General features: G+C 44.5%; 1 protein-coding gene across 1 annotated transcript in view; it reads right to left on the reverse strand.

Annotated features, from left to right (window-relative positions):
* Positions 1–27,262, reverse strand: part of LOC122814269 (glucosidase 2 subunit beta-like) — an 834,731-nt gene that overhangs the window by 271,141 nt on the left and 536,328 nt on the right. The gene's annotated exons all lie outside the window — the stretch shown is intronic.

Below are 27,262 nucleotides of genomic sequence, written 5' to 3' on the forward strand. Positions count from 1 at the left end.
GACCTCACCAAGCTTAAGGAGCTCATCACAAGTAGCTGTCTTTAGCCACGGCAAACTCGATCTGAGGTAATACAGTAGGCAGCAGGGGATTATGGGTAGGGGAGGAGCTAGGAGCGCGGATCTTTATCTTGGGAAGCTGCTGGCTTGGATCTGAGGTCGGATCTGATCCCACAGGTTGCAGAACAAATGAAGTAACTACGACTCCAGTAATTCTTTATTTTTCACACAGTCAGGAATCAACATAATTTTCTGTTTAAGCAGTCCAAAAACATGTTGCTGATACTTTAACATATGAAACTGGCAGATTAAAGCCTAATGGCCAAGGTTGCAGAAGTGTAAACCTTCTTACCCCATCTATCCAGCACCCTGGAGTCTCTATCAGAAGGGGTAGGATTTTTAGCAGTACAAACCTTAATGCCCTTGGGGCCCCTATGAAATAGTCTCTGGATCTGCAATAGGATTTTTTAAAAAGGAACTTGTGGGACTCAGGGACCCTGTAGTACTTCACAGGTTTTCTGGGAGCAGGAGGCAGGGAATCAGGGGCCAAACTAGATTCCGAAAAAGCATCATCAATAATGTCTAGTACAGGAGGAATAGCTAAAGGCCTACGCTGAGTTAGGAGAAGGAAATCCCTAAGCCTCTTTTTTAATCAGAAAAATCCTGGCTTTCCCAGTGGAAATGCTCCCTCAGAGTATGTAACGTTTCCCCAAAAGAAAAATCCTCAGGAGGGGAAGCAGACGGAATGGAGTCTTCTGCATCAGAATCTTCATAAGTAGATAAGGGCAAATCCAGATCATCAGAATAATCAGAAAAAAACAGACTCCTGATCAGAAGATTCATAATCAACTTCAGTCCTAGGCATCTTTGAAGGGGGGGGGGGGGTGTTGGCTACCCCTGATTAGAGTTATTAGATCTTCAGCCACTCTTATTTGTTTTTTAGGCATAGAGGCCTGAGCATTTGGCCTGGGCGTCGGTTTTTTAGGCATGGATCGAGATTTAGGCCTAAGTAAAGAAGGAAGCGTCAGTTTAATATGCAAGTCCATAGGCCTGAATACACCCTCAGAAGCCAGTGCCTGCACAGCGGCTCCGGACCCATCCAAGGTAGAGACATTCGCGGGTTCCATAGCTGAAGCATCTCACGGCATACCGGACTCAGAATGGGTCTCGGTAGAGGCCTGTGAATCAGAAGTAGCGGGTATCAGGGGCTGCAAAATCACCACACTGAGTACCGGCGAACTGGCGACTGGCTTAGGAGAAGCGTTGTCGGCAGTTTTCAACCTCGGCGGCCTGTCTCTGTCTTTATCTTTATGTTTTTTCAGAATCCATGTAGTCGGATGGCTAACCGACGACATTTCTGGATAATTAAACCGAGAACCAAAATATTTAGAGGTGAAAATATACAGACGACGGATAGTGCGTTGATTAAATAAAGCACAAAACTGACAGCAAGGTATGTCGTGGTCAGGGCCTAGGCAAGGAATACAGTACGAATTAAAATCTTTATGAGGTATTTGCTTTCCATAAGTAATGCAATTATTAACTTTTACTGACATTGGTAAGGAGCAAGAAAAAGTTTCCCCAACGGGGTACTTAGCTTTAGTTGAAGCCTTCGGTTCTGAAACTCGAAAATTAAAATTTCAGGAGTCGGCCGACTGGCACTTGCGAACTGCTTCTGCTTTGGTCAACGCACGGCAAGAAAGACTGATGTAATGGTGTCGGCTGCATGTTTTATACCCCTGATGACCTGACATCATGGAAGAAGGGACAGCAACCGACGCAGGACCCAAGACTTTGTTAATGAGGCCGACTGAGGGCTACCTGCAAGCAGATAACCCAAATGTAATGACTGCAACAGTGAAACACGAAGAACATCAGATATAAATAAATGAAGGAAGCATAGAAGAATTACACAACTTAAGCATGTGGTTGCACTATTGAATTTAAACAGTAACATACATAACTAAAGACTTCTTAATGCTTGTTTCTTTGTAAAATTGCACTTCACTAAGCAGTAACTCAAAAATAAACCTTAAAGTGACGCAATGATTTCAGCAACACAATTTAGTAATCTACACTGGGAAATAACTGCACAAAGGCAGCATTCTGCAACTATTGCCTAATTCTGAGTCAAAAAGGCATTGATCAGTTTCATAGATGAAAGGCAGGCTTAAAAGTCAGAACACTTCATGGAATTTAGAGTAGCTAATTAAAATCTCAAAAACCAGAGAGAGAGAGAGAGAGACATTACCATTTTACAACCATAACAGCATGCAAATGACTCCCACTGCAAACGCCAGAGCACCCCTGTTATTAAACACATATACAAATTGTGTAATGATCATTATTGCCACCATTAAAAAAATGCTTTTCAAGAGAAACAAAGCTATGTTCCTCACAGTTCTGATGGACTGCAGCTATCAGGTCCCAATTTAAATTAGCAATCACTATAACCCTTTGGGTAAAAGAGATCCTACTTATCAGAATAATATTCGCAAAGTGCACTAGTAATCTGGACAAATTCAAAGACCTTCTCAAGGCTCCCTCAACAAATGTAGTTGCTTCGCTTCACAGACTAATAAATGATGGTTTCTGCTACACTGTACCTCAACATTCTACACATTTTGTTGCTTAACTCTTGAAAGTACACTTTTCTTTTTCTCATATTCAATTCTGCTTTTATGACACCTAATTGTAACCTATACACTCAGCTAGAGCGTCTTCTGTGTACAGGCATACGTGAATGGGGCGTGCCTTCGTTGAAGGCTGTGCATCAGGGCTGGTAACCCGGTACGTAAAAATCAACTACTAATCATTAGCGGACCGGAGTTCTGCTGTGGCGACCCCTAACTGGGAAAAGCCGAAAGAAACAAACAAACACTGATGTAAAACCCATCTCTCACCCACTAATCTAATCATCCTGCCCTTGTTGGTGCCCTGCATCAAATGTAAGCATGTAAATAGCCTACTGTAATAGGACTATTATGTTTATTACTACATTTTACTACCAGTGTTATACAAATGCTGCTACTTCAGCTCCTGCATCCAAAGAAAATGCACCATAGTTTAAAAAAAACTATAATCTCTGACTTCATGTTTATATCATATATGCACTTATGCATACTTTATTTTGTGTAGATTTGTAGAATTACTGTACATAAGTGTTATCAATTATAACTGTGACTATCTGCCATCTCCTACCTTTTGAGCCTAAGTTGTGGCTGAGATGGGTCCTTGGACCAGTTCGAAGGTTCAACCAAGCCTTAGACCTCACCGGAGATCATTTTAGGACTCGTTCTGTCTTGCTCTAAGCCAAAATACCTTTTCCTCAAATCATACATCAGTTTTTATTTTCAAGATTTCCAGTTTATTAATCCACCTCAACTCCAAAGGTAAACCCATTCCATCTCCTACCAGCTCAATTCTGAAAAATATATTTTCCTAATTTTTATATCATATTCCCAGTATCAACTAATAACTAAGTATTTATAGTATATTTATCATGTGAAACAAAATTAACTTTAAGCAAACAACCAATTTCATAGTTTTTAGACAATAAAACATCCAAATCAAATCACCCCCTCAAATTCCAATAATAAATGGAATAAGAAGTTGTGTACCTACCATAACACATTCCATGTTAGTTGTCTTCTTCTCGCCTTCTTTCTTGCTGGATGGGTTCGGAGCCGATCCTCGGCTCTGACTCGGCAATCTACTAAAGCTCGAGAGCTATTTACTGGCTCAATCCCACAATGCTAGGCATCAGATCCCCAGATCTCGTTTGACAGAGCTAACACCAAGGAAAGATTCAAGGACACCTGTCCAACCACAAGGAAAAAGTACAGTTTTGTACCTACCATAAATGTAGATGTTCGAGGATCCACATTGCTGCAGTCCTAACTATTGGGTAGTCCGCTGTCCAGTCGCGGGAATATACCAGAGAGATTGATCGCGCCGTCAGGGCCGCAGACTGGCCAGCCAGTACGTCAGGTACTACTAATGACCGACGACATATTATCTCAATTTTCTTGCCCCAGATGTCAGAAGACCCTAAAAGACAAGGCCCAACATACCTGCACAAAAATATGTACAATAGATACAAAAGTATATACAAAAATATCAGCATATAACCTCACCTACACAACCACCCCTAAACACAGAGGGGAAGGAGGAGGGTAAATTGGACTGCAGCAATGTGGATCTCGAACATCTACATTTATGGTAGGTACAAAACTGTACTATGTTCTGAGGCTGGCAAATCATAAAGAAGCAGGAGCTGACAACATGCCTTGCAAAATAGCTGTGGCAAAACCAGCCCTAGACTTAGAGTAGAGAGGAAGGTGATAATGCTTAGAGAAAGTATGCACTGAACTCCAAGTAGCTGCTTCCAAAATATCCTTAGTTGCCACCCCTTAGAAATGCTGTTGAAGTGGCAGTAGCCCTAGTGGAATGAGGCCTAATCCCAGCTGGAATCTCCTTGCCATGATGGGAATAACAAAATGCAATGCAAAACCCAATCCACCTAGAAATACTTTGTTTTGACACAGGCTTGCCCTAACAAACAACTGCTGAGACTGCCTAAAATCCTTAGTCCTGCTCAAATAATAATAGTTTGGTTTAAAGCCACACTAGAAACCACCTTAGGCATAAAAAGAAGGATAATAGTACCTAATGATACCCTATGAAAAAAAAAAAAAAAAAAAAGGCAACCGGCCCAGGGCCCTGTAACAGAGAAACCTTTCTTGCAGAAGTAATAGCCAACAAAGCAGTTTTCCATGACAAGTATTTCAGAAGGTTGTAGAGTAAGTTTCTCCAACACAAAATTGAGATCCCAAGCAGGAGTAGGATCACAATCATAGTGAGCTGCATGAATCTTAATGGAAGAGAAAGACAAACCTTTGTCCAATAACTCAGTAAGATATTGCAGTCCAAAATCATAATCACATTTAAAACTTGTTGAGGAAGTTGAGACCTGCTGTCTTTCAAAACAGAATATGCCAGGCTGTTAGATGAAGAGAGTGAAGCTTGACATTGAGCAGACGACCTTCCTTCTGAGACAACAGATGTGGAATCAAGGGTAAAGGCCATGGAGGCTTCTTTACCAGACTCCTCAGTAATGGGTACCAGTGCTGCCGAGGCCAATCTGGAGCTATTAAAATCATCCTTGGCTTGTCTTCTCTGACCTTTAGAAGCACCTTTGGAAGAAGAGGCAAAGAGCATCCACTTTCCAAGCTGTGTGATGAAACCACTTTGTGCAAAACTTTGGCAGCTGGTGGTTCAGTGGAGAAGCGAACAGATCTATGTCTGGAGTTCCCCAGGACACTGTCAACTTTTGAAATACATGAAGATCCAGTTTGGGATCCATGATTTGTCTGCTTAACACATCTGCTAAGGAGTTCTGTGCTAGTCTCCCATAAAATCATTGCTTGCCTGCACAATGGGTAAGAATGTGTTCCCCTTGTTTGTTGATGTACCACATGACAGTTGTGTTGTCTGTTAGAATCAACACCTGCCCTGGAAGAAGTAACTCCTTGAAAGCCATTAATGCAAACTGGACTGCTAACATCTCCTTCATGTTGATATGTAGATGCTGTAGTCTGGCAGGCCACTTGTCTTGTATCCACTTTCCATTTAGATGAGCTCCCAAGCAATGTCCGAGGCATCTGTCATTAAAATCTGACCGCCACTGGCCAGGTCACAGAGAGTCCCTTGTTTAGGTGACATTCCTGAGCCCACCACAAAAATTCTTTTTGAAGGCAAGGTATTATTTGAATGACAGTGTCCAAATCCTGGCAGTGCTGTGTCCATACATTTTGAGATACCATTGTAGCTTCCTCATATGCAGTTTAGCACCAGAATACAAGATGCCATGAACCCTAATGCTTGAAGGACTGTCCTTGCAGTCGACTGATGAGATAGTTGATGGAAGTAAAGTGATAGACTCTGTTGTTTGTCCGGGGTTAAAAGGCCATCTTGTATTCAGTCTCACACCCAGAAAGCACATGTCTTGAGAGGGTACTAGACTGGACTTTATTTCGTTCACAGAATACCCTAGGCATCTTAGCACTGCTATAACATATTTTCCTTTTCTTGAGCCAGAATCAGGCAGTAGGATAGATCTGAATTCCTTGTAGCCTGAAGTAAGCTATCACCGAGCCAGAACCTTTGTGAATACTCTGTAGATAAGCCAAAGGGCAATGCAGAGAACTGATAATGAGAATTTTGCAACTTAGTCTTATAGGCACATGAAGGTAAGCTTCCTGAGATCTAAAGTTACCATCCAGTGATCTTTGCCCAGCAGAGGTCAACATCTTGAACTTGGGAATGTCCAGATAAGTGTTGAGGATAGATAAATCCAAAATTGGTCTCCACGTGTTCCCCTTCTTTGGTACTAGGAACAGGCGAGAATAAAATCCGACTGGCTGAATGGCCCCTATTTGGAGTAACTGAAAAATTTGCTTGTGAGCCTCTTTCCTTTGTGGAGGAGGAACGTCTGGCATGCCTTTGAAAGGGGCAATGTATGGAAATAAAACCTGTAACCGTGGTGAATGATATCCAACACCCATCTGTCTTGAGTAATTAAATCCCAATTTTCTTTGAAAAGAGACAGTCTTCCTCCCAAAGGAGCTGCCAGAATCTACTGGCAGCTGAAAAGGCAGGTCATTGGGTCTGTTGGACTGACCCTGCCCTCACCAGAAGTCTGAGCAGGTGAACTCCTGTTCTAGGCCTAAAAGAACCTTGAGCTCTGAGACCTACCCCTAGACTGGGAATCATAAGCAGGATATGTCCAACCCTTAGTAGGCCAATTTCTACTAAACCCGGTGGCTGCACCTGCAAAAATCTTTAACAGTTTGCATAGACTTAGCTTTGTCCTCCATTTTCTTTAAAACTGCTTCAACAGGCGAACCAAACAACACATCAGACTGTAAAGGAGCATCCAAAATCCTTGTCTTAACATGCTCAGCTAAATTCTGATCCCTCAACCAGGCATGCCTAGAACAGAACTAGTGGCAGCCACCCTCGAGGAGGCCTGTACAGCATCAAAACCACATTGCAAAGAATGCTTACCCACTTGTTCAGACACATGAACTAAATCCAGCAACTCTTTACACTCAATACCTTCCGCCAAAGCATCCACCTTAGATTTCAATTGTGAAAGGAGATAATTTTGATATTTTAGCATGTTCATGGCTAAAGTGGAAGAAGTATACACTTTCTTTCCCCATCTATCCAAAGCCCTTGCCTCTTTATCAGTGGGAACAGGGTTTTTAACCACAGAGGCCTTAACACCTTTAGGTCCCTGAGAAACAGTTTCGGGTCTGCCCTAGGACTCTTGAACAGGAGGCAAAGAATCAGGGTTCAGGGAAGCCTCTGCAAAAACATCTTCCACCACATTCAACACAGGAGGTATAGCTAGGGGCCTATGCTGGGGTAAAAACAAGAATTGAATCAGAGTAATCCTGGCCTTCCCATTTAAAGTGCTCCCTCATGGAATGCAGAGTCTCTGAAAATGAGAAATCCTCAGGAGGAGAAGCTGTACATCAGAATCAGAATAAGGAGGGAACTCCGGCAAATCTTCCCAGAAGACTCAGAAGCCTCTGAACACTGTTCAAAACTTTCAAACTCAGGCTCCACCTAGGCCTCTTATCAGGGGCATAGAGCCTCTAATCATAGTAATCAAATCTTCTGCCATTTTGAGCATATGTTTCTTAGGCACAGAGCCTGAAGTGCTAGGAGAAGCCCCACTGAAGCTAAACTTGGCCTACCTCTCAAAGAAGTTTTGAAACAGAAGGAGAGGCTCTAACTACCTTAGGAAGAGAGGGAAGAACAGTTACCTGAGAAGCCCCTCAGCCTGGCCTACTTCATGAGAAGGCACATCCTGTAACAGTAAAGTCTCTGCCTGAGACTCCAAAGAAACTCCTGGCAAAACCTCTGGCTCCACTGAGCCTTCTAAAGAACCCACGTCCGGGACTGCCGGTTCATCAACCCTTGGCTTCGCTCTTTTGTCCTTGCGCTTTTTGGACGAAAGGCGGCGGAACATCCGGCGGCATTTTATAATTACAACTTCCCAAACACTAACCTGGCACAGTCTAACCTTCTCTTAATAGTGCGTTTGTTAAACCTAGCACAACTCAGGCCCTAAACAAGGTATACACAAGGTATGGTAATCCCTATGAGGTATCTGTTTCCCACAAGAAATACAGTTATTCACTTTTCTGACATCCGGTTAAATACTGAGGCAAGAAAAACCAAAATGTTCCCCAACACCTGCACTTTCAAAAAGCTTCAAAAGACTGGGGATATGGCGTCGGTCATGCGCATTAGTACCCTGGCGTACTGGCGTCAGTCTATGCGCCTGACCGACGCCAGCCATACTCTGGTATTCCAATAGTTAGGACTGCAGCAATGTGGAACGAAGAACATCTAGAGTACAAAGACAGAGGAGGACACAATGTACATCAGAGTTGTCCAGAGAAAGAAGGCCCCAAAATGGGACTCTTCTCAGTCTGTCCAGGCTAGGGGGATGGAGGGTGGGACGCAAGAAAAAAGGCGAGAAGAAGACAACTAACATGGAACGTTATGGTAGGTACATAACTTCTTAATGTTAAGTTGTCTATCTCGCCTTCATTCTTGCAGGATGGGACAACGTCCCTAGCACCTTAGTCCTGGGTGGCTCATCGGAACAGACTCTGTATTCCTACAGGCCACATCCAACTTATAATGCGAAATGAATGTATGAGGAGTGGCCCAAGTGGCTGCAGCACAAATAGATTCCATTGGTAGTCTTGCTTGAAAGGCTACCGACGTAGCCAATGCTCTAGTGGAATGACCTTTAGGTTTAGCAGGGAGTTGTTTATGTCTGAGTTGATAAATCAAGGTAATAATAGAGGACAACCACCTGGATAAGGTTACTTTGGAAACTGGCCGTCCCTGTTTGCCCTCAGCATAGGATAGGAAAAGTTGATCTGATTTTCTTATTTGCTTTGTCCTGTCCAAGTAGAAACGTAATTGCCTGTGAACATCCAAGCGGTGCAAATTTTGTTCAGCTTTGTTCGAATAGTTAGGAAAAAATACGGGCAAATCAATAGACTGATTCAGATTTGTTTCAGAGGGTATCCTGGGTAAAAACGAAGGATTACGCCTAAGTGAAACTCTGTCCTTATGAAACACAAGATAAGGAGGACGAGTACAGAGGGCTTGAAGTTCAGAAACTCTCCTAGCTGATGTGATGGCTACCAAAAAGAGAGTCTTCCAGAAGAGCAATTTTAAGGAACAGGAAGACGCTGATTCAAAGGGGGGGGGGGGTAATCAAGGAAGCCAATATCAAGTTCAAGTCCCACAGAGGCGGGGGATCCCTGACCGGGGGCCTAAGTAACAAAGTTCCCTTGAGAAAGGCCTTGCAAAGTTTGTGGGACATGATGCTGGTTTCTGACAGGCTAGCATGGAAATTTGCAATAGCAGCTAATTGGACCGTAATTGTGGCAGAGGAGGAACCAGCTTGAAAGAGCTCTGCTAAAAAATCTAAAACATGATGGACAGGGGCTGTAAAAGGGTCAATATTCCTAGCCTCTGCCCAGAAGGTGAAACGTTTCCACTTACTAGCATAAGTCTTCCTAGTGGCAGATTTGTGCGAAGAAAGGATGATTTCACGCACCGGCTGAGAAATTAGTGAAAGCCTGGTTAAACTTGAAAGTGGAGCAACCAAGCTGCAAGGTTGAGAGACGGAAGGGACTGGTGCAGCCCGCCCGACTGATGGACCAAGAGGTGGCGATGCAGGAATGGGAACCAAACTTGTCGAGGCCAGTAAGGGGTAATGAGGATCATCCTGGATCCCAAAGCGGTTGCCTTCTGAATTAGCTTGGGAATTAGGGAAAAAGGTGGAAAAGCGTACAGAAGACCCCGGGGCCAATCGTGGACTAGAGTGTCTCTGGGTGAGTGGCTGGGAAGGGGGAAGAGAGTGAAGAAGTCGTCGCACTTGCTGTTGAGAGGGGTTGCAAAAAGGTCGCAGCAAGGTTGACCCCATCTGCGGAAGATTTTGTACGCTACTAATTGATTGAGGGACCACTTGTGAGGCATGAGAATAGCTCTGCTTAGCCTGTCCGCTATGACGTTGGACCTCCCGGGGATGTGCGTTGCTATCAGAAACTGTTGAGAGGAAATCGCCCACTGCCAGAGCCTGAGTGCTTCTCGACATAAGGGAGAGGACTTGGTTCCGCCCTGCTTGTTGATGTACCACACTACAGACATATTGTCTGTCTGAATTGCAATAGTCCCGGTGGGTAGAGAGTCCTGAAGAGCTTGCAACGCCAACAGCACCGCTCTCATCTCCAAGACATTTATGTGCAGATGGTACTCTAGAGGTTGCCAGGTGCCTTGGACAGTCCTGCCCTGAAAATGCCCCCCCCCCCCCGATCAGGGAGGCATCCGTGGTCACTGTGGCAACAGGAGGAGGAAAAACACACGGTCTGCCCTGGAGTATCAGAGGGGAGACCATCCACCAAGCTAGGTGGTCTTTGCATGATTGAGTGATTATTATCTTGAGACGTTGGAAGCTGTTGAAAGGACCATTGAGTAAAAAGCATCCACTGAAGAAGCTGCATGTGAAAGCGAGCCAGGGGAACTAGTATGATTGCTGCTGCCATGAGGCCCAAGGTCTTTAGTACAACTCTGGCTTGAATCCTTTTGCACTGTAGTAAGACTTGCACATGTCGGCGGACTTCTGAAACTCTGTCGAGAGGAAGCCTTGCAGACAGATCTTTTGAATTTAAGATTGCACCTATAAAGATAATAGACTGAGAAGGCGACAACGCAGACTTTTCAAAATTTATTGATATACCTAGCTTGGTGCAAGTTTGGATGGTATAATCCCTGGCTCGTAGTAGTTGATGCCTGGTGGAAGCAGTGAGGAGACAGTCCTCGAGATATGGAAACACCTGGAATCCTCGCTGTCTCAGGTGAGCCGTAACCACTGCCATGCATTTGGTGAACACCCTGGGGGCTGTGGTGAGACCAAAGGGCAGGGCCCTGAATTGATACTGACTGGCTCCCAGCCGGAAGCGGAGAAACCTTCTGGAGCACCTGTTCATTTTGATATGGTAGTACGCATCCTGAAGATCTATGGAGCACATCCAATTGCCCTGACCCAAAAAGGGTAGAATGGACTGGAGCGTGACCATCTGGAACTTTGTTCTTTGAACAGACTTGTTTAGCCTGCTGAGATCCAAAATGGGTCTTCAGTCCCCTGTCTTTTTTGGCACCAAAAAGAACTTGGAGTAGATTCCAGATCCTTGCTGGTCTGCTGGGACTGACTGGATGGCCCGTTTGTCTAGCAGTTTTGAAATTTCTAGTACTGCCTGTTCCCTTAGACCGGGTGGAACATCTGGAAGGGACTTGGTTGTTTGTACCGGGGTGTGGACAAAGGGAATCTTGTAACCCTCGGATATGATAGACCGTACCCATTTGTCTTGTGTGAGGAGTTGCCAGGCTTCTGGGTACAGTGACAATCTTCCCCCGACTGCCTCCGAAGGCGGACAGTCGGGCAGCCCCCTCAGGGGTGCTGAAAGGGTTTGTCAGAGAACGATTCGCTGCTACCCTGATTCTGCGGGCCCCCTATGCCCCTCGGGCGGCGTCTATTATTGTTCCCTCCCCTGCCCCTGGAGGGAAACTCGCCACGTGTGTCAGGCACGACTCCCTGGGGTTTCCGAAACCCCATTTTTCCACTCTTCTGACCCTTGGGGTATGGAAAAACGGACTCCCACGGCAGAGAGTCTTGCCTTCCTGCTCACACCTGGTAAGGGTATCTTTCACCTGTGGTCCAAACAGAGCCGAACCATCAAAAGGGGTATTGGTGAAGGATGCCTTAAAGGGGTCAGCAAAGTTGCATAACAGCATCCAGGCATGTCTCTCAAAGCCATGCCTGTACCTGCGGCCCTACTCGCCCCATCGGCTGCATAAGAAATGAGCCGCATGGAGGAGTTGACGATAGAATTTAGGGTCGCCAGCTGGGAGTTTATCTTGTCTTGAGCCCGCGCAGCTGATGGATCCTGAAGGGTATCACCCAGTTCCTTAAGAAGATCCCTTTGGAGATGGGTCAAATGGCACAGATAATTCATCGACCGCATAGAGAAGGTCACTGAGGAAAACATCCACTTCCTGTACCTGTCCATTGTCCTAGATTCTTTATTAGGTGGATGGACAGGCACCGAAGGGTCAGCCAACTCCTTCTTTGTGGCGATGCAACCACCATGGCATCAACAGGGACACCTTTTGTCAAAAATTGCTTGTTGGGTGGGGCTGTAATAAATTTAGTGGGCCTACGGAGAGTTGGTTCCACTGTGTCCGGGGCTGACCATGCCTTTCGAGCCACCACTTCCATTAGTGGGTCAAAAGGCAGAGACACCCAGGAAGTGGAAGGGCGAGAACCAAACGCGTCCAGGTAGACCGACTCATCCTCCGAAGGGCTAAGGGCAGTCCAGTTCCCCCTCTGCTTAAGGATTTCTAGGATGTCTGAAAAGGAGACATACTCAGAGGGGGATCTTGGGGACCCTTCCGAATCCTCCAAGTCGGTATCAGACGTGACTGACTCGGGGGAGTCGACATGTTTCCTCTTACATTTTCTCTTCCAGCGGGGCTCCTCTGAAGGATCGGGGGAGGCCTCGGAAGAGGAAGATATGCCCAAAGGGGCGGCCTGGAGAGTTTGGTCTCCACACTTGGGGTCAGGAGGGTGGACAGAGACCGATGCAGGCACCATGGGGGAGGAGCCGAAGGGGCTGATCGAGGGGCCGACTCAGGAGTCAGTACACTCCTCATGACCTCGAAGGCGCCCCTGTCAGGCAGAGCAGAAGGTCCCCGCTCCGCTCCGAGGAGAACCCCTGTCGGCACCGAGAGGGATGGCTCCGAGGCCGATGTCGGGGCTGAGCTCACCTGCGCCGATGCTCCGAGAGGGAGAACAGAGTCGGACAAGGGTCCGATGCCACTCGCCCCCTCTGAGCCGACAAAGGAGTCTCGGCGCCCAGATCCCTCCAAGGACGGAACCAAGGAAGAGATCGGAGCTGATGAAGGATCCGAAAGGTGTGGTATCGGCTTCGACGTCACCAAGATTCGAGCCCCAACTGGCTCCACCTCCGAACACAAGGAGGGAGTCGGGGAAGGAACTGCTCTAGATACCGGGACAGCCAACAGTCTGTTGAGATGGGCTGGTTAAAATTTTGGCCAGGGCCTGCGACTTAAGGAGTCTGCTGACCACCCTCTCCAGGTCATGATCAGATAAGCCTGGAAGACCGAGATGAGTGGAACCTATGGCTTTTCTCAGACTGGAGTAATGGTGACCTCGGAGCCGAGCGAACCGATTCTAGGGAAGGGGACCTAGAACGTTTTCGGCTCGAAGACGGTTCCGACAGTAAAGTCGGAGCCGACTGGGGTCTAGAGGTGTCGGCTCCAGCCAGAGCCGACGAGGGCGATGGCTCCAAACTGGGAGCCGATGGCTTGGCGGGCTTAGAGGATTTATCCGACGAAGGCTTGGTCGGGGATCCTTCTGGCTTAAGTAAACCTCTCAGGATGAGCTTGTTCCTACGCTCCTGCAGGACTCTCGGGCTGAAGGCATGACAGACCGAGCAGGAGTCCTGCAGGTGTAGGGAGCCCAAGCAATAAACGCAAGAAGTGTGACCGTCTGTCAGAGACATCTGACAGCACGAGTCACACTTCTTAAAACCTGAGACTTTGGTATCCTTAGACATGAAGGATACCAAAGAAAAAGTCACTAGTGCTTAAACACACAGAACAACACACACACGCGCACTAGTTAAGCTAACAAATTTAAACAATTACACAGCTAACTATATATAAATATATATATATATATATATATATATACACAAGTCTACAACTGTAATAAGGTAAAAGAGCTAACACTACCCTATAACATAAGGAAAGGGAGGGGAGATTAGCCACTGAGAAAATAAGGGGGGGGGGGTGAAGAAACTCTCTAACTAAAACGAGTTTCTAAGAGGGGATATTAGGGAGTAAACAGAGAGTAAGCTAACCGGGAAGTTATAAATATAAGAAAAAGTTATTGAGAAAAACTAAAGTTAACTTTTAAAATATATATATATATATATATATATATATATATATAAAAAGATTAATACGACCTGGAGCCAAGTAAATCGCAACCTCGTAGCTGAAGCGGCAAACGAGATCTGGGGATCGGACACCTAGCATTGTGGGATATAGGGAGGGCCTCGAGCCAGTAAATAGCTCTTGAGCTTTAGTAGATCGCTGAGTCGGAGCAGAGGATCGGCTCCGAACCCATCCAGCAAGAATGAAGGCGAGATAGACAACTTAACATTGGAAACTTAACTTGCTCAGTCTTTCTTCACAGAGCAATTATTTAAAACCCCTAATCTAATCTGTCTTGTAAAAAAAAATCTTTTGTACCCTCTTCCACCTACTTATAACTGTTCTGGAATAAACACAGAAACCTGAGTGGTACCCCATTAATGATCTAACTATTGTTTTATAAATTGGAAATGTAACCAATTCATTCCTGGAAGTAACTGTTCTCATTACTGTCCTTATTACTTCGTACACCTTCTTCAACATCTTATTCACATAGGTCCTCATAACTAGGGATATCCTATATAATCTAATCTATATGGATACAAGCATTATTTATTTATTTACATTTGTTTACCAGGAGTGTCCACTGGGCTGGAATGAGTCTGTTTTCAGTGGTGGCCTCGGGAGAAAAGCTCCAATAGACATGCAAGCACAACATTCGGTTAATTACAAATTGGATTAACAAAGCAACAATTAACTACAACAAAGCTAAAAATAGTTACAAACGAGATGAAAAACTTTAACAATCAGAAGTGGATCATAACATTACATAATCAGTTGAGAAGTGAACAATAGCTATATACAATGCAAATGGCAGTGTGCAGTAAATAGAGATGTCTAACAAAGACATGGGCAGTGGATAAAGGAGAAAAGAAAGAAGGAAAAAAATAAATAGATGGAGTTACGTGTTACAGATGTAAAAATGGATAGGGATGTGTGCAAGAGATGACAATGTGGAATGGGTCAGGTTATATGGGGTATGGGGAAGGAGCATTGCCAGTGGGTAGATGGGTGACGGTAAAGGGCATTTTTGAAGGAGTTAGCCTCATTAGTGGATCTGAGTGCTGATGTGAGTGAGTTCCAGAGTGTGGCAATGCAGAATGCGTACAGTGTTTGACCACCACGGAGAGTGGGTTTTTGGACAAGCAGTAAGGTCTCATTTTCTGATCTAAGAGGTCCGATTGGGTGGTACTGAGTTACAGTGGAGGAAAGGGATGGACAGTCGAGAGGTTTATAGATTATTTTGTGAACTATAGTGAGTTGTTGGCAGATAAGTTATTGTGGTAGTTCGAGCCATTTGAGTATGTGAAGTGAGGAACAGTGGTGGTTGGAATAATTGGCATTAGTTGCAAATCTAGCGATTTTGTTGTACAGGTTTCCATTTTGGCTTTTAGGGAGGTTTGTATGTTAGTGAAAAGAGGGGCAATACATAACAGGGATGGTAGTAGATGGTAGTGGGTTAAAGGAAGCATCTGTGTCTGAAGAGGGTTCCAAGTTTTTGGTGGATTTTTCTGATGTTGTGAATGTGTTAGTCAAAGGTTAAGCTTTCATTTAAGGTAACACCTAGCAATTTTGTAAATGAGACTACTTCTACGGCAGTTTCGTTTAGTCAGTTTTAAAGTCTGGTTCGTTTACTATTGTGGTTTTCTTAGGAGTGAAAAGAAGTTTAGTTTTGTTGGGATTGAGTGCAAGATTGTTAGTCATCCAATTTTCAACGGAAGAGAATGCTTGCTGTGTGCGTGTGAGTAGTTTGGGTATGGTATTGGCGGTACAAATTATTGAGTCATCTGCATACTGAATAACAGAGTTGTTGGTAACACGAGTGGAAGTCGTTAATGAAAATACTAAAGAGTAGATGTCCTAATATGGACCCTTGAGGACCCCTTTGGGTGTACATAGGAAAGGTGAGGAGTCTAGCCATCTAGTAGTTTGTTCTCTTTTGGACAGGTAGTTGGAAAACCAGAGTAGGGTTGGTGGGGACATGCCCAGAGTGGAAAGCTTAGAGAGAAGAAGGGAGTAGGAGATGGTATTGAAAAGCCTTAGACAGGTCAAGGAAGAGGGAGGAAACAAGTTTTCCTTCATTACGAGCTTGGTTAACTGTATTCATGAATAAGAGAGCAGTGGTAATACTGAGGGCAGGCCGGAAGCCATGTTGACAGGGAGATAGAAGATTGTTATTCAGTATGTATTGCTGGAGCTGGGTATGTACGCATTTTTCTAGGATTATTGAGATGGGGACAGTATGGTGATATGTCAGAAACTGGAGGTATTTATGCAATTGACATCTTTATGTAGGGGGGAAAATATATGCCTTCTTCCAGATGGAGGGTATGTAGGACTCCTGTACTGATCTGTTTAAGAGTATGCTAATGCGGTAGAAGATAGCCCTAACTGACATTTTAAGGTATTCTGGGAGCAGGTTGTCGGGGGCCTAACTACCTGATTTTAGTTAAGGAGAAATTTGGTTATGGTAGAAGTAGGGCTAGGGGGATTGAGAAAATGTAGTAGTGGGAAGGTTAGTAGGAGGGTTGTGATCAGAGGCGTGGTTAGTATGAGGAGGTGGGGGTGGGAAGGAAGACTGAGGCAATTTCTAATGGTGTTTTATCTGGATGTGGACAAGAGTTGATTTTTATGCCAGGGTGGAAACAGAGCTCCAGAATTGTCTCAGGTTTTGCTTGAAGTTATGCTGTAGTTTGATATGATTTTTTTTTTTTTTTGTCATTAATGACTAGATGCTTTACTTGGTTGTGAAGCCGCCTGCACTGTTGGAAGTCGGAAGGGTTTTTAGTGCTGTGCCATTTTTTTCAAGTATTGTCCCTAATGACCATGACCTGTCTGGTGCTTTTAGAAAGCCAGATGGTGTGTTTGGGTTTTACTATTTTGTGGTGGAAGGGAGCATGGCAGTTTAGCACTTTTAGGAAGGTTGAATTGAAAAATTCAACTGCCTCGTGTAGTGGAAGGGTCTTCAGTACATTCCAACTGATAGACCTTAGGTGGTTGTTGAAAGTAATTTCCCCGTGTGGATTAACTTACATTTGGATAAATTAAAATTCAGCTCATTAATTTCAGATCTAATAACTGAATTCAAATATTCTCGAACTGCACACTGGTCCAGTACAGAATTAACAACTGCAACCTTTAAATCATCAATTTTCCTACTCAGCAATGATGACTAACTGAGAAGGTAGACATAATTGCATGAAAAAGTAAGGGCTATAAAACTAATACTTGAGGGACACCTTTTAAGATTTTAAATTCTTTACATCTATGTCTCATGATGCACACTCTTGCAAACCTATTTGTTAACCAGTCAATAACCCAGTTTATAACAATTACATTCCTATCTTGGTAATGCATTTATAACCTTATCCTGCAGAACAGTGTCAAAAGCCTTGAATTAAGTCCTAACAGATTACATCAACATTCAGAGCTTTATCCAAGACCTTGACTACATTAGAAGGCAACAAGATTTGTAATCAAAGAGCTTCCTGAAGAGAGGCCAAGCTAATGTTTACAGTAATACATTTGTTCTTCTCTATTCAGCATCAGTGAGACCAACACTCTTAGGAAAAGTTTCCTGCAATACTGACAAAGCTAACAGGCCTATAATTTTAAAGAAAGTACAGTTTTGTACCTACCATAAATGTAGATGTTCGAGTGTTCAGACTGCTGCAGTCATTACACTTGGGTTATGCTGTTGTCAGGTGGTCCCGCAGTCGGCCAGAGTTCCAAAGTCTTGGTCCGGCGTTGGTTGCTGTCGCTTCTTCCCTGATGTCAGTGCACCAGGGGTATACAAGATGCATCCAACACCATTTTCTTCAGTTTTTCTTGCTCCAGATGTCAGGTGCCCCCAAGTAGGTAGGAAATACATACTGCTAATAAAACATATATAAAATAAAAACAACACCTTCAGTTACAAGCAAATACACCACAAAGGTTGTATAGGACAGAAAGGTATAGATAAGTCCAGCTAGGACAGAGGGGATGGAGGGAGGGTAACCTGGACTGCAGCAGTGTCAACACTCGAACATCTACATTTATGGTAGGTACAAAACTGTACTATGTTCATCGTGTTACACTGCTGCAGTCATTACAGTTGGGTAGAATCCCAAAGCTGAGGTTAGTCTATAAAGCGTTAGGATTGGCTATGAGGCCCCGCAGAACTGCAGTGGCAAATCCTGCTCTGGAATTAGAGTAAAGACGCAAGTGGTAATGCTTGGTAAAGGTGTGTACTGAACTCCAAGTTGCAGCCTCCAAAATTTCCTTGGTTTGTACTCCTCTGAGAAAGGCTGTTAAAGTGGCTGTTGCTCTGGTAGAATGTGGCCTAATGTTATTAGGGACAGATTTCCCATGCTGTGTGTAGCAGTAACGAATACAGTGTCCTATCCATTTGGAGATAGTCTGCTTTGAGATAGCCTTGCCCTGTGATCCTGCAGGATATACCACAAACAGTTGCTCAGTTTTCCTGAAAGCTTTTGTTTTGTCCAAGTAGAAGCGTAGCTGCCTGTGTATGTCCAAAGAGTGCAGAAGTTTCTCCCCTTTATTCTGGGGGTTTGCATAAAAAGTTGGCAAATGGATTGTTTGGTTAAGAGCAACACTAGATACCAGCTTTGGCATAAAGGTAGGGTTTGTCCTTAAAGAAACCCTGTCCTGATGAAAAATTATAAAAGGTTCCACTGCCATTAATGCCTGTAGCTCTGAGACTATTCGTGCTGAAGTTACTGCCAGGAGCAGAGCTGTTTTCCATGATACAAATTTTAGATCGGCTGTATTGGCTGGCTCAAAAGGTGGCAGGGTCAGTTTTTCCAAAACAAAATTGATGCCCCAAGTTGGTGTTGGTGCTCTCCGGGGCGGTCTTATGTTTTTAGCCCCTCTGAGCTATTGCTTTAGCAAGGGATGAGAGAATAAAGGAGGATCCGTGTTGTAATGTGCTGAAATGGCAGAGGCATGGATCTTACTTGATGAGAAGGATAGGCTTTTGTCCAGCATCTCAGTTAAGTATTGTAAAATCTGAGGAATGTTTGGGACAAGAGGGTCAAGGCTTTGAGCCTGGTTCCAGGCGCAGAATCTCTTCCATTTTTCTGAGTAAGATTTCCTGGTGCTAGGCCTCCTGGCCTCCAAAATGATATCCATAACAGCTTTAGAGAGAGGTGTTGCCTGTTTGACTAATGAATCTGCCATGCAGCCAGGTTTAGGGTTTTGAGCTGACCGTGCAGGATCCGACTGTTTTATTGTGTCAGAAGGTGAGAAATTTGAGGCAAAATCCATGGTGGGCCTTGAGCTAAGTTCTTTAAGATTGGGTACCAGTGCTGGCGTGGCCAGTCTGGAGCAATCAGGATCATCTGTGTTTTTTCTTGTCTGGCTTTTAGGAGTACCTTTGAAAGGAGAGGCAGTGGTGGGAAGGCATAAACTTTTAGGCTTTTCCAGCTGAATGAGAGAGCATCCACTTTCCATGCTTGTGTGTGATAAGTCCTTGTGCAGAATTTTTGTAGTTGGCAATTCAGTGGGGAGGCAAAAAGATCTATGTCTGGGCATCCCCATTTTTGCGTTACCATGCTGAAGATTTGTGGATTCAGTTTCCATTCGTGAGGGTCCATGATATTTCTGCTTTGATCGTCTGCCAGAGTATTTTTCTTTCCTGGCAGGAATTGTGCTTGCAGATGAACGTGATAAGTTAGAGCTGTGTTCCATAAAATCATGGCTTGCCTGCATAGGGGATAAGAATGAGTGCCCTCTTGCTTATGTACCACATTACTGTGGTGTTGTCTGTCTTTAATAATAAATGTCCTGGATGCAGAAGGTCCTTGAAAGCAGTTAGGGCATTTTGAACAGCCAACATCTCTTTTTGATTGATGTGAAGATGCATCTGGTCTGTGGTCCACTTGCCCTGAATACATTTTCCTGCCATGTGTGCTCCCCAGGCGTAGCCCGAAGCATCTGTTGTTAGTGTCTGCCTGGCTGTGGGCAGAGTGAAAGGCTGACCCTTGTTGAGGTGACATGCCTGTGCCCACCATTGAAACTCCTGTTGTAGGCAGGGAATTATTGATATTACTGCTTCTAAACTGTGAGTGCTGAGTCCAAACACTTTTTAGGTACCATTGTAATTACCTCATATGCAGTCTGGCATATGGAATTAGTGGTATGCAGGATGCCATGAATCCCAGGGCCTGCAGAATTTTTCTTGCAGGGAGATGGGACTTTTTTGCCAGTAGTTGAAAATATTGAGTCAGTTGTCCTTGTTTGTCTGGCGTGAGATAAGTCATCTGGGCTGTTGTATTTAAGCTGGCACCCAGGAATATTATCTGTTGTGAGGGCACTAGTTTTGACTTCTTTTCGTTTACTGTGTACCCTAGAGAAATTAGCAACCTTTTTACAAACGCCAGATGCTTTAGAAGAATGTCCTTTGTCTCTGCTTGAATGAGGCAGTCGTCCAGGTATGGATATATTTGAATTCCTTTTTATCTTCAAAATGCAATTACTGGTGCCAGGCACTTTGTAAAGACCCTGGGTGCAGTAGATAAGCCAAAGGGCAGTGCAGAGAATTGGTAGTGCATTGTACCAGCTTTGAATCTGAGGTACCTTCTGCAATTTTGTCTGATAGGGACATGCAGGTATGCCTCTCTGAGGTCCAGAGTAACAAGCCAAGCCTTCTTGCCCAGCATGGGAAGAAGCTGCTGTAGTGTCAGCATTTTGAATTTCGGAACATCCAGGTAAGTATTTAGAGTTGAAAGGTCTAGTATGGGTCTCCAGGTTTTGTCCTTTCTGGGGACCAGGAAGAGTCTTGAGTAAAATCCTTGTTCTTGCTCCTGCTGTGGTACTTTTTGAATAGCTCTCATGTCCATGAGGGCTGATATTTGTTTTTGAGCCTCTGCCCATTGATTTTGTGGCAGGTTTGGCATTCCTTTTAGCCTTGGTAAAGTGTGAAAGTGGAACCTGTAACCTTGAGACACAATATTCAGAACGCATTTGTCTTGGGTGATTGTTTGCCAATTTTGATAAAAAAGTGCTAGTTTCCCCCCTAAGGGTGCTGCCAAAAGGGAAGTGCTTGGCGTACGAAGGGGGAAGTCATTGGGACTGTTTCCTGTATGGTTGAGATTTGTCCTCACCTCCTTTTGGGGTTGAGGTACCCCACTGTCATTGTCTGTTAGAGCCTTGGGGTTGAGATCTGCCTCTTGGGCGTCTGTATCTACCACTCTGTGGCCTGTCTGACACTGGAAAGGACCAATTCTTTGTAGGCCAATTTCTGCTAAATCGAGGTGGCTGTACCTGTAAGAAATCTTTGACTGTTTGCATAGATTTAGCTTTCTCCTCCATTTTCTTTAACACCTCTTCTGCCTTAACACCAAACAATGTATCATGCTGTAAAGGAGCATCCAATAATTTTGCCTTAACATGATCAGGTAAACTCTGTTCTTTTAACCAAGCATGTCTTCGAATCACAGAAAAGTACAGTTTTGTACCTACCATAAATGTAGATGTTCGAAGATCCACATTGCTGCAGTCCTTACACTTGGGTAGTCCGCTGTCCTCGGTCGGCCCGAATATCAAAGTATAAGGCTGACGTCGGTCAAGGCGCATTTGACTGACATCAGGACGTCAGGGTACAAATGCGCATGACCGACGTCATATCCTCAGTCTTTTCTTGCCCCAGATGTCAGAAGACCCTAAAAATAAAGGTCAAAACCAAAAGACAGCAAACAAACAACCAACCACCCTTGCACTAATTATATGTACAATATATACAATATACACAATATTTACAACCCAACCCACACAACCACCTCTAACTACAGAGGGAAGGAGGGAGGTATTGGACTGCAGCAATGTGGATCTTGAACATCTACATTTATGGTAGGTACAAAACTGTACTATGTTCTTCATCTCACATTGCTGCAGTCCTTACACTTGGGTAGAATCCCAAAGCAGAGGTAAGGGAGGATGGCCAAACTATAAGGAAGCAGGAGCTGCCAAAATGCCCTGCAAAACAGCAGTGGCAAAACCAGCCCTGGATTTAGAGTAAAGTGGTAGGTGATAATGCCTAGAGAAAGTATGCACTGAACTCCAAGTAGCTGCCTCCAAAATATCCTTGGTTGCCACCCCTCAAAAAAGCTGTCAAAGTGGCAGTAGCCCTAGTGGAATGAGGCCTAATCCCAGCTGGAATCTCCTTGCCATGATGGGAATAACAGAAAGCAATGCAAAACCCAATCCACTTAGAAATAGTTTGTTTTGACACAGGCTTGCCCTGAGAACTCAAAGCAAAAGAAACAAATAACTGCTGAGACTGCCTGAACCCTTTAGTTCTGTCCAAATAATATGGCAACTGCCTGTGTACATCTAAAGTGTGCAAAATCTTTTCCCCTTTATTTTGGGCATTTGCATAAAATGTAGGCAAATGAATAGTTTGGTTTAAAGCCACACTAGAAACCACTTTAGGCATAAAGGAAGGATTAGTACGTAAAGATACCCTATCCTTATGGAAAATTAAGAAAGGCTCAACCGCCATAAGGGCCTGCAACTCAGAAACCCTTCTTGTAGAGGTAATAGCCAACAAAAAAGCAGTCTTCCATGATAAAAACTTTAATTCAGTAGTAGCTGCAGGCTCAAAAGGTTGTAGAGTGAGTTTCTCCAACACAAAATTGAGATCCCAAGCAGGAGTAGGAGCTCTATGTGGGGGTCTTATATTCTTTGCCCCTCTAAGAAATTGCTTGAACAAAGGATGAGAAAACAATGGTGGGTCACAGTCATAGTGAGCTGAAATTGCTGCAGCATGAACCTTAATAGAAGAGAAGGACAAACCTTTGTCCAGTAACTCAGTAAGATATTGAAGAGCCACACTTAAATTAGGCTCAGAAACATCAAAATCCTTTGCTGCACTCCAAAATAAAAATCTCTTCCATTTATCTGCGTACACTTTCCTTGTACTAGGCCTTCTAGCTTCCAAAATCAAATTCAAAACTTGTTGTGGAAGTTGAGACCCTCTATGGTTCAAAACAGAATATGCCAGGCTGTTAGGTGAAGAGAGTGAAGTTTGACATTGAGCAAATGACTGTCCTCCTGGGACAACAGGTGTGGAATCGAAGGCAAAGGCCATGGAGGCTTCCGTAGCAGACTTCTCAGTAATGGGTACCAGTGCTGTCGAGGCCAATCTGGAGCTATTAAAATCATCCTTGGCTTGTCCTGTCTGACCTTTAGAAGTACCTTTGGGAGGAGAGGCAGAGGTGGAAAGGCATACACATGAAGATTGCTCCAATTGAAAGAAAGAGCATCCACTTTCCAAGCTGTGGGATGAAACCTTTTTGTGCAAAACTTCGGCAGCTGATGGTTTAGTGGAGAAGCGAACAGATCTATGTCTGGAGTTCCCCATGACACTGTCAATATCCGAAATACATGAGGATCCAATTTCCACTCGTGGGGATCCATAATTCGTCTGCTCAACACATCTGCTAAGGAGTTCTGTGCTCCTGGCAGAAACCTTGCCTGAAGATTGTGCTGTAAACTGAGAGCAGTCTCCCACAAAATCATTGCTTGCCTGCATAGAGGATAAGAATGTGTTCCCCCTTGCTTGTTGATGTACCACATGACAGTTGTGTTGTCTGTTAGAATCAACACCTGCCCTGGAAGAAGTAAATCCTTGAAAGCTATTAATGCAAACTGGACTGCTAACATCTCCTTCAAGTTGATATGTAGATGTTGTAGTCTGGCAGGCCACTTGTCTTGTATCCACTTTCCATTTAGATGAGCTCCCCAAGCTTTGTCTGAGGCATCTGTCGTTAAAATCTGACTCGCCTCTGGCCGGGTCACAGAGAGTCCCTTGTTTAGGTGACATTCCTGAGCCCACCACAAAATTCCTTTTGAATGCAAGGTATTATTTGAATGACAGTGTCCAGATCCTGGCAGTGCTGTGTCCATACATTTTGAGATACCATTGCAGCTTCCTCATATGCAGTTTGGCATTGGGAAGCACCAGAATACAAGATGCCATGAACCCTAAGGCTTGAAGGACTGTCCTTGCAGTCAGCCCGGACTGATGAGATAGTTGATGGAAGTAAAGGGAAAGATTCTTTTGTTTGTCCGGGGTCAAAAGGCCATCTGGGATGCTGTATTCAGTCTTACACCCAGAAAGCACATGTCCTGAGAGGGTACTAGACTGGACTTTATTTCGCTCACAGAATACCCCAGGCATCTTAGCACTGCTATCACATATTCCAAATGATGAAGAAGCTCGTCCCTTCCTTGAGCCAGAATCAGGCAATCGTCCAAATAAGGATAGATCTGTATTCCTTTTAGCCTGAAGAAAGCTATCACTGGAGCCAGAACTTTGTGAACACTCTGGGCGCAGTAGATAAGCCAAAGGGCAATGCAGAGAACTGATAATGAGAAGTCCCAGCTCGAAACGCAGATACTTCCTGCAACTTAGTCTGATAGGAACATGAAGGTAAGCCTCCTTGAGATCCAAAGTTACCATCCAATGATCTTTGCCCAGCAGAGATAAAAGCTGTTGTAACGTCAACATTTTGAACTTGGGAATGTCCAGATAAGTGTTGAGGATAGATAAATTCAAAATTGGTCTCCACGTGTTCCCCTTCTTTGGTACTAGGAACAGGCGAGAATAAAATCCTAGGCCCACTTCTGGCATAGGGACCGGCTGTATGGCCCCTATTTGGAGTAACAGAGAAATTTGCTTGTGAGCCTCTATTCTTTGTTGAGGAGGAACGTCTGGCATGCCTTTGAAAGGAGGCAAGGTATGGAAATAAAACCTGTAACCGTGGTGTATAATATCCAATACCCATCTGTCTTGGGTAATTAAACTCCAATTTTCTTTGAAAAGTGCCAACCTTCCTCCCAAAGGTGCTGCCAGACGAGAAGGCTCTGGCAGCTGAAAAGGTAGGTCATTGGGTCTGTTTACGAAAGGACTGACCCTGCCCTCACCCGAAGACTGTGCAGGAGAACTCCCTGTTCTAGGCCTGAAAGAGCCCTGAGCTCTGCCCCTACCACGTCTAGATCTACCCCTAGACTGGGAATCATAAGAAGGATACGTCCACCCCTTAGTAGGCCAATTTCTACTAAACTTTGGAGGCTGAACCTGCAAAAAATCTTTAACAGTCTGCATAGACTTAGCCTTGTCTTCCATTTTCTTTAAGACTGCCTCCACAGGTGAACCAAACAACACATCAGACTGTAAAGGAGCATCTAAAATCCTTGTTTTAACATGGTCAGATAAATTTTGATCCCTCAGCCAGGCGTGCCTGCAAAGAACTGACCCAGTGGCAGCCACCCTAGACGAGGCCTGTACAGCATCAAAACCACATTGCAAAGAATGCTTACCCACCTGTTCAGAAACATGTACTAAATCTTGTAACTCTTCACAATCAATACCTTCCGCCAGAGAATCAACCTTAGACTTCAATTGTGAAAGGAGATAGTTTTGGTATTTCAACATGTGAAACTGGCAATTCAAAGCCCTCATAGCTAGAGTGGAAGAAGTATAAACTTTCTTTCCCCATCTATCCAAGGCCCTGGCCTCTTTATCTGCAGGAACCGGATTCTTGACAACAGAAGCCTTAACACCTTTAGGCCCCTGGCTAACAGTTTCTGGGTCTGCCCTAGGACTCTTAAAAGATACTTATGAGCTTCAGGCACCCTGTAATACCTATCCGGTTTAACAGGAGCAGGAGCAAAGAATCAGGATTAAGAGAAGCCTCTGTAAAACATCTTCCACTACATCCAAAACAGGAGGTATAGCCAAAGGCCTATGCTGGGGTAAAACAAAATTCCCTAAGCCTTTTCCTGGAATCAGAGAAGTCCTGACCTTCCCACTTAAAATGCTCCCTCATGGAATGAAGAGTTTCTGAAAGAAAAATCCTCAGGAGGAGAAGCAGAAGGAGTAGAATCATCCACATCAGAATCAGAATAAGGAGAGTACTCCTGCAAGTCTTCAGCTGAAGACTCTGAAACATCCGAAGCCTGCTCAAAACTCCCTAGCTCAGGCTCCACCCTAGGTCTCTTATCAGGAGGGGACAAAGAACCCCTAATCAAAGAAATCAAATCTTCTGCCATTTTAAGCATATGCTTCTTGGGCACAGTTCCTGAAGAACTAGGGGTGACACCAACTGAAGCTAAACCTGGCCTGCCTCTGGGAGAAGCCTTGGAAACAGAAGGAGAGGGCCTAACCACCCTAGGCAGGGAAGGGAGTATAGTAACCTGAGAAGCCCCATCACCCTGACCTGCCTCCTGAGAGGCCACATCCTGCAATAACAAAGTCTCTCCCTGGGATCCCAAAGAAACCTCCGGTGGAACCACCGGCTCCACCGACACCTCTAAAGAACCGGCGTCCGGTGCGGACGGTTCTTCTAGCCTAGGCTTAACTGCTTTGTCCTTGCGCTTCTTCGAAGAAGCGGGCGTCGGAGCATCCGACGGCATTTTATAATTGCACCGCTTCCCGAAGACTAACCTGGCACAATCTAATCTCCTCTTTATAGTGCGCTTATTGAATCTAGCACAAGAGCGACACCCAACAACGTCGTGCTCAGGCCCTAAACAAGGAATACACAAAGTATGATAGTCTCTATGCGGTATCTGTTTCCCACAAGAAATACAATTATTCACTTTTTCTGACATCCGGTAAACCACTGAGGCAAGAAAAAACTAAAATATTCCCCAACGGGGTACTTAGCCAACTTTGACTCGGTCTGAAACTCCGAAATCGAAAAATTTCAGAACGCCAACCGGCACTTGCAATACTGCTTCTGCATTGGACCATGCGGCAAAAAAGACTGAGGATATGACGTCGGTCATGCGCATTTGTACCCTGACGTCCTGATGTCAGTCAAATGCGCCTTGACCGACGTCAGCCTTATACTTTGATATTCGGGCCGACCGAGGACAGCGGACTACCCAAGTGTAAGGACTGCAGCAATGTGAGATGAAGAACATCTGTAACTGCGGCTCTACAAGAGGCCTCTAAAGAATCAAAACCACATTGCAGAGTATGTTTCCCACCTGTTCAACTGCATGCAATAAATCCTGCATTTCTTTATAGTCAGGAGCTTCTGAGCTTGTAAGCATTTTCTGTTTTAACTATGCCATTAAACATGGTTGGTACTTAAGCATGTGAAACTGGCAATTTAAAGCCCTAAATTTAAAGTTG

The sequence above is a fragment of the Protopterus annectens genome, chromosome 10.part0 (genome assembly GCF_019279795.1).
Source record: "Protopterus annectens isolate FY-2018-M chromosome 10.part0, PAN1.0, whole genome shotgun sequence".
NCBI lineage: Eukaryota > Metazoa > Chordata > Ceratodontiformes > Protopteridae > Protopterus > Protopterus annectens.